The sequence below is a fragment of the Brienomyrus brachyistius genome, chromosome 12, assembly GCF_023856365.1.
Source record: "Brienomyrus brachyistius isolate T26 chromosome 12, BBRACH_0.4, whole genome shotgun sequence".
Classification (NCBI taxonomy): Eukaryota; Metazoa; Chordata; class Actinopteri; order Osteoglossiformes; family Mormyridae; genus Brienomyrus; species Brienomyrus brachyistius.
This window is the reverse complement of record NC_064544.1, coordinates 21,428,866-21,437,357: the sequence shown is the minus strand read 5'-3', so window position 1 is coordinate 21,437,357 and position 8,492 is coordinate 21,428,866.

Below are 8,492 nucleotides of genomic sequence, written 5' to 3'. Positions count from 1 at the left end.
TAACAAAAATTCTTCCTCATCCGCCATGTTGCACACTGTTTATGCAATAGCATAGCTGAGTCGTTAGTGGACCATATGTTGTGTACTGCATGACAAAAGTGCAATACTTTTAGCAGTGTTGAAGATATATAAAGTTTGTTTACTTTTTGCCAAATTAGCTCAGTTGCTAAAATATCAATTAAGTTGTCAGTTCACGATCTAACCACTACTTCTGCTATATGCACACTCTCTTCAACATTCTGAGTCAGCCGGCTGTTTCACTTTTGGGGCTTGTACACCATACTTAGCTGCTGACTACTTACAGCGTGTTTCACTTGGTTACCTCAACTTACCCAGACTTCCGATCAACAATGTTAGTTGCTTTACAATGGGTGTAGTCTTTCCTGCTTTATTCAAAGTATTGCATACTCCTGCCCGTGAGTTTCTGTACATGTGCGCATTTTTACCCACCTAGTTTTGTTTTATTTAACTTTAGAAACAAACATATTTGTTTATTATAACTCTACCCTCTGGGGTCTATGGGTAGGTAACACACTTTCACTGACTGGGGCATGGTCACACATTTCATTCATTATCATAAACTTAATTCATGGCAAAAAAAAAATATTTCTTATATATTTGTTTTGGCATTAAACTCATCTTAATCTTAGTGTACTTTGTAAATATGTCAGATTTATGTGAAGTTTGTAATTTGACATCAAATTATAGACATTGCAAAATGCAGTTTGGAACAGAAACATTATAAAAGTACATAGTAAGCAATGGTGGCAGTTTGTTTTGACCCCAGATATCTGATCACCAAAGTCTTGGCTACATGAAGATGACTAAATGGTGTAGTTGCAACATTCAGTTAGATAATTCATGTCATTATTTCTGTGCTATTTTTACTGAATATGTAGCAACTTTCATGTGTATGAATGAGCCATTCACACCTGGTCACATCCCCCCCCCCCCCCCCCCCCCCTTTTATAGCGCTGATGGGGATGTATATGAATCGCGTTTCACTGTTGTGTTGTTCATCATAGTTGCGTTTGCCAAAGTGGACTTGGCCACAAAAACCCTAGGTCTACTCATCCATCCACGCAAGGGCCTGTTTGGCTGTCCTACCCTTGAGCGCTTCATAGAGTGGCCACAGCCTGTGGGATAAAGCAATAATAAAAGGTTACCATGCTCAAAAACTCATGCAGGGCTCTGGCTACAGCAGGCTGTGGAAATGGAGAGATAGCCTCCACTTTGGTAGGCAGCAGGATCATCCCGTCTCCCGAGATGAGGTGGCTGAGGAAATCAATGGAGGACAAGCCAAACTGGAACTTTTGTGGGTTGATGATCAACCCATGACTGTTTAGATGCTAAAAAAGGGTAAGAAGTGCAACAAATGGTGAGCCCTGGAGTTACTGGCCACTAAACACTGTCCATGAACCTCCGGAGAGACTGGGCAGCATTTTAAAGCCCAAACGGCATTCTCAGAAATTCAAAAAGGCCAAATGAGGTGCTGATTGCAGACTTTGTGATGTCCCTGGGATGCACTGTGACTTGATGGTAGCCACACACCAGCAGCAGGTCAACCTGTGAAAAAATGGACGCCAACCGGAAAAATCCTGGATATACGGGATTAGGTAGCGATCCAAGGTTGTGGCGTCATTATGCCGGCAGTAATCACCATGTGGGCGCCATCCCCCACCCGGCTTGGGCACCATATACAGGGGGGAGGCCCAGGTACTGTTAGAACGGCAAACAATGCTGAGGCACACTAACGCGTTAAACTCAGTCTTAGCAATGGATAATGTACCTGCATCGGGCTCAGTCATGGTACTCGCGCTCCTGTGAGTAGCAGACGGAGTTTCTGGGATTTTCTGCATTAAACTATCACTATTATAAGCTATCAGCTATCACATTTAAAGCCTAACGGTTAATGTATTTGCAGGTCAAGACAAACATCTGCAGTATACTGCAAGGAGACCATCTAGCAGCCTGCATGCGGATCTCAATAAATGGGCCAAACGTTTCTAACTTCCCATATCAAGAGGATCTAGAAATGTTCTCCCAGAAGCCCAGAAAGATACACTGCAGTGACAAAATCTGCATACTTTGTGGATAATTGTCATAAAAAGAAATGTTCTGATGTTTAGTTCAGTTGTTATACTGACTGCTGTCATTAAAAGTAACACATGACCACCATGAATCCTGTCGGTGTCCGTCTTCCCCCTCCCCCGAACACTGTAAACCTAGGGTACACACTGTATTCAGTTAAATATTGGGCACATTCTTACAATGTGAAACTACCATAAGGACGTACAGGTTTATGTTTCATGCTTTTAGTGTATTTAATATTGTTAACTCACTTGCAGACTCACCATATATTAGGCTGAAAATAGTGACCAAGTCAAGTTTGGCTTTATTGTCACACCAACCATATTCATCCATTTTCACCAACTAAAATTGCACAAAGTTGCAAGAATATACTTTTTTGTTATGAGTGGAAAATTTTAAACCAACATTAATGCACTTTTCACACATTTCTCACCTTTGAAACACTTAGAAAGTGTAAGAAACTTAGAAAGTGTAAGAAACAAATTTAACATTTTACAATATGCAACCACTCTCTGTAAGTGATACTTACACAAGCTGTAATCATTACACTGATACGCCAAGAGCGGTATGAATGACAAGGAAGAGATTGATAATGAAGAGGCAGTCAGGAATCTGGGAAGACACTCAGTGCTTCACAAAGCATCTCGAAAAACACTGGGCTTAATTCAAGGATCCAGTCACTCACAAGGAGCAACAGCCATTCAGTATTCTGGTGATGACGATCTCTGGATCTCCGTAGGAGTTGTGGTTCTGGTGAGTCCTGGCGAGGTCGGGTTTGTTCTAATGCAGCTTTCACACTAGCAGAACCTTACCGGTGTCACTCAGCACCATGTCATTAGAGGTCACTTACAGGTAATTCGAGTACCCATTGAAAGCCCTTCTCAGTGGCTTGTCTATGTTTTCTTTCCCTAATTTCGTATCCCATTGCATTTCTGCAGTCTTTATTAAAATTCAGTCACGGGCAAAAATATTGGCACCCCTGCATTTATGTCAGAAAACGCACCACTTTTCTCTTTCTCAGGAAATTGTTGCAGTTACAAATGCTTTGCTATTGTAATGTTTATTTCTTTTGTTAGCACTGGAAGAACACAAAAAGAAAGGGGAAAAAATTTATCTGAGACATTCTACACAAAACGTCAAAAATGGCCTGAGCAGGATTACTGGCACCTTATCAGAGCTATAAGAAATAATTTTGTGTAAGCATGTGATGCTCCTTTCAACTAGCAATATGGAAAATCCCACTTGCAACCAGTAAAAATGGAGAAAATTGACTCAGTCTTGTTTTTGAGTGTCTGTGTACCACACTGAGCATGGAGAAAAGAAAGAAGAGCAATGAATTGTCTGAGGATTTGAGAACCAAAATTATAGAAAAGCATCCCAAGGCTACAAGTCATTCTCCAGGGATCTTAATGTTCCTGTTTCCACTGTGCACAACTTAATCAAGAAGTTCACAACACATGGCACTGTAGCTGATCTCTCTGGACGTGGATAAAAGAGAAAGATTAATGAAATGTTATGACGAAGGATTGTTCGAATGGTGGGTAAAGAACCTCGATCAACTTCCAAACAAATTCAAGCGGACCTGCAAGCTCAGGGTATAATAGTGTTACTGTAGCTCACACTATCCGTCGCCATCTAAATGAAAATGAACGCTATGGCAGGAGACCCAGGAGGACCCCACAAAGCGCTGGACAGTTCTGAAGTGGGTCCAGATCTAAATCCCATAGAGGACCAAGAATTAAGTTGAAGGTGTCAATAATTTTGTAAAATTGTTTGATATTTTGTGTGGAATGTCTCAGATTAATTTTTTTGTGTTCTTCCAGTGCCAACAAGAGAAATAAATATCCATCCATCCATTTTCCAAACCGCTTATCCTACTGGGTCACAGGGGGTTTAGAGCCTATCCCGGAAGCAATGGGCACGAGGCAGGGAACAACCCAGGATGGGGGGCCAGCCCATCGCAGGGCACACTCACACATGCATACCTATGGGCAATTTAGTAACTGCAATTAGCCTCAGCATGTTTTTGGACTGTGGGGGGAAACCGGAGTACCCGGAGGACACCCCACAACGACATGAGGAGAACATGCAAACTCCACACACATGTGACCCAGGCGGAGACTCGAACCCGGGTCCCAGAGGTGTGAGGCAACAGTGCTAACCACTGCACCACCATGCCGCCCCTAGAAATAAATATAAGAACACCAAAGCATTTATAATTGCAATAGTTGCGAAGAGGTTGTGCGTTTTCTGGCATAAATGCAGGGATGCCAATATTTTTGGCCATGACTGTATTGTCTTCCATTCAACAAAAAAACATTCTTATATACTGTATATTTACATCCCAGGACCCAGTACTGGATAAGCCGCTGGAAGATGGATGGATAGATGGATGATGGACAGCAGATGGATGGATGGATGGATGGATGGATACAAAGTAACTCAAATTCTCATGATTCTTTTGCCGTGAAAAGTGATGAACACTTCAAATTATACTGAAAATTGTACAAGACCATAAACTACTGGCCATGATCCACACACCACAAAATGAAAATAAGCGTTACTGAGCGTCGGCTTCAGGTTTGTTAAAAATGCACCCTTAACAGCCCCGTCAGTCATCACAGTGCACCGATATGCAGTGGCCCCCGTTCCATGGTGCGCAGGCCGTGCGTGTTGACACCCCCTCGGTGACAGCACAAGGCCGATGACAAAAGGAATCTGGAGCTGAGCGCTATCAGGGTGTTGAAAGCCATTCTGCTGTCACTTCTCACTATGGTACCAACTGCTTCATTAGTGCTGCATCAAGCATCCTCAGGCCGACAGTCCTGCACACGTCTGCAGACTAAGGTTCATTTGCAGCTTATACATCCCCGGGCCTCTCAGTCCTCTAATGGTATTCAGGACATATCTTTTTGGTCACTCCACTCCTACTACATACACTACAAGCATGATCTATTACAACAACAGAAAAAAGGGCGGCAGTAACAGCATGGTGCAAAAATATCATTTGGGTGGGACCATTAGATGGGAAGCACTTATCGCTTCTTATTGTGCTTTTGGACAGTGGATTGGTAATAAAATTAAATATACTGTCAACACTGCAGTCATCATTTAATGAAGGTATATTAAGCTGAACTCAGTAGCTTTAATTTTTTATCTTTAACCATTTGTGGAAGATTTTACATAAAGACAAGTCGAAGTATTCCTTACAATGGAAAACTATTAAGATTTTCCCCATATTTCCGAGAGCGTGACGTTTTCGATTTCTGTGCTCATATAATTGTCTTCTTTCTGTAGAGGCTTGACCTAATACAACAACTGCTAAAGGGCGTCGATAACAACAGGGAGCAGCATTTGGGTGTGATCATTATAATTGCCTTCCTTCTATATAAACATAAAAACAATCGGAATTCACAACGATGTAACTAAATATGAAAACAAACACCTGAACGTGACCTTGATTATTGTAAAAGATTTTAATCATTGAGATTAAAGAGATTTAATCAACTCGAGAAATCTCTCCCAAAATGCCACCAACACACTGTTATTTTAAATGCACACATGGCAAATCCTAAATCCCACTGTAACAAGTCTGACCATATATCCATTTTGCTGTGGTCAGTTTACTGTGAAAAGAGTTTGCAGAGGCAGAGCAACAGTTAAAGGGCTTAGTGAAATAACAACTTGAGATTTACCTAAAGAGGCAGTTATTCATATTACTGAGTATACTGAAAATACTGTACATATAACTGTGAGACAGCTAGGCATATCTGGATTTTCCCAACCAAAAGCCCTGTTTAATAAAGTGATCTGTGTCAGACTCAGGGAATTGAGATCGGCCTTCTTGGGTGACAAGATGTGGCAAAAAATATCATGATACGCACTGGAGAAGGCCATTAAGCAAGCTAAAAAAGCCGACAGAGCCAAACTGGAGCAACAGTACACCAGCAATGATATGAGGTACGTGTGGCAAGGCTTACAGGCTATAACTAATCATAAAGGCCCCAAAACAAACATTGTGACAACTAATGCCTCACTCTCCGATGACATTCTACACTCCTTTTGAGCATCAAACCATGGAAAATGCTGCTAAGATCCCATGTCAACCAGGAGATCCCACTTTCTAGGTAACTGAGCAGGATGTGTGTAGGACACTGCAGTGCTGATCTTCATAAAGTTGTGGGACTGGATGGTCTACAACCAAGGGTGCTGAACATCTGCTCCTCTGAGCTGTCTGATGTATTCATGTCAATCTTCACCTCCTCATTCACACAGGCAGCCATCCCAATGGTTTTGAGAATGACCACCATTATCTCAGTGCCCAAAAAGAGTCACGTGGCTGGATGGCTACCACCTCAGTGGCAATGAAATGCCTGGACAAGCCTGCATTGTAATGTATCAGCAGCATAGTTCCTGACTCCCCAGACCCTCTGCAGTTTGCTCACTGACCAAATTGATCCGTGGATGACTCTGTCTTCCTGGCCCTTCACACCTCTCTCCATCTCCAGGACAGTCCATACACATGCGGTCGGATGCTGCTCTTCAAAACCACCCTCCTTTCTAAGTTGGCTTCTAAACTTCTAAGCTAAGTTTGCCAAATCTACTCAGCTGGTGTCACACCAGCAGCTTAACAATGAACCTCAACAAGATTAAAGAAATGATCTGGACTTCAGAAGGACGGGCAAACCTCTCACTGCTCTGCATTGATGGGGTGGCAGTGGAGTGAACAGTTTCAAATTTCAGATTGAACTGGTCACAGAACACTACTGCCATCATCAAAAAGGCACAATAACACCTTCACTTCCTGAGGCATTAAGGAAGAGTGGAGTGCAGGAACTTTAACCACAGCACTGTTGAGTGTGTCTTAATGGGACGAATCACAGTCTGGAATGGCGACAGTACAGGAAAGGAGATCACTACCGAGAATAGTGAAACATGCACAGTTCATCAAAGGCTTTCTTCATCCTTTTATAGGGTCCATATACAGCAACTGCTGCAGGAATCACACTCATGCAATCCTGCACGACCCTGGTGACAGACTGTTATCTAAACTGAGATCTGGCTGAAGGCATTGGGGCATCATGACTGTCACCAGTCAGTTTAAGAACATTTTTCCCCCATTTCTTGTGTATACACAGGTACAAAAGGCAAATAAAGAATCTCGAATCTAAGATCATCCTTGATTTTACTTGAGCATTTTCGGAAAAGAATAAGAATAAACTTTAGGGTCTTGCTCGCATCTGTACTTAACGATAAGATGCGGTTGGTTGAGAAGGCCAGTAAAGGGCAGCTGCTAATTGTTATCTGTATAACAATTTACAGTATAGGACAGACCAGCGGCTGAGGCAGGTCTCTAGCTGCTGAATTATGGTCATATTGCTTTCAGAAATATGACCTTTCGGAGTGTCTCACTGCAGACCAGCCCATGGCGACACCAGCTATCTCGTCTCTCTACCCATGTGGCTCAGTGGCGCCAAACACATGACCCCGGGCGCTATCTTCTTACACTATTTATACTTGCCTTTCATAAATAAGGCTGCCCCTGTTAACTACGCCACAGCGCCAACCCTCTGCCAGATTGCTCTGAAGCCATGGACACGCGGAGCTCCTTCTCCTTCCTCGCCGATCAGCAAACCTTAAAATCGTATCAGGGACAAGAACGGAATGTTCTCTACATAGTCACATATGTTAAGTTTTTGAAATTAATCAATTTCTTCAATATGTAAGCTTTTTCATTATTCTGTAAACATTATAAAACGTTTCAATTATATATTTCGACTTAGTCATCCGCCAAACTGTCAAATCAGGACATTTTAGAGATGTCTGTGGAGGCAAAGAATTGCATCTGACTCCAAGAGATCATTACCATTTCCAAATAAGACCTATTTGAGGCCACTTTGCATATTTCTGACAGGAAAATTAAGTCCAGTGTCTCAGCAGAGGTTCCCTGCACATTGTGCAATTTAGGTAGCATTGTCCATTGTCTGCTAACAGACAGGTGGATGTAGGTATAATTCCCCATAACAAACCCCATGTTTTTCATTACTCTCCTATAAGAAGCTTTCTCAAATAAGATCAAAGCAGACTTTTTCAAGACTCTGTTAATGTATTAAGGGAAAAACATCAAATAAAAGCAATATCCTTTCAATTTTGCCATTTATTTACTCCAGTATATTAAATAGTATTTTTAATTTTATTATTTTGTTTAGATTTTATACTACACTATTTAGCACTTATTGCAATACCTTACTTGCGTAACAGCGCCATCTTGTAGCAGCTTGTTTAATTTGCCAACTAGCTGAAGAAATTTCCTAGTAAACATGAACAGAAATATTAATGACAGTCCACCAGTACTTCCCTTCACACTTGCAATAATGGTTTTCCCAAATCTTCTGAACATA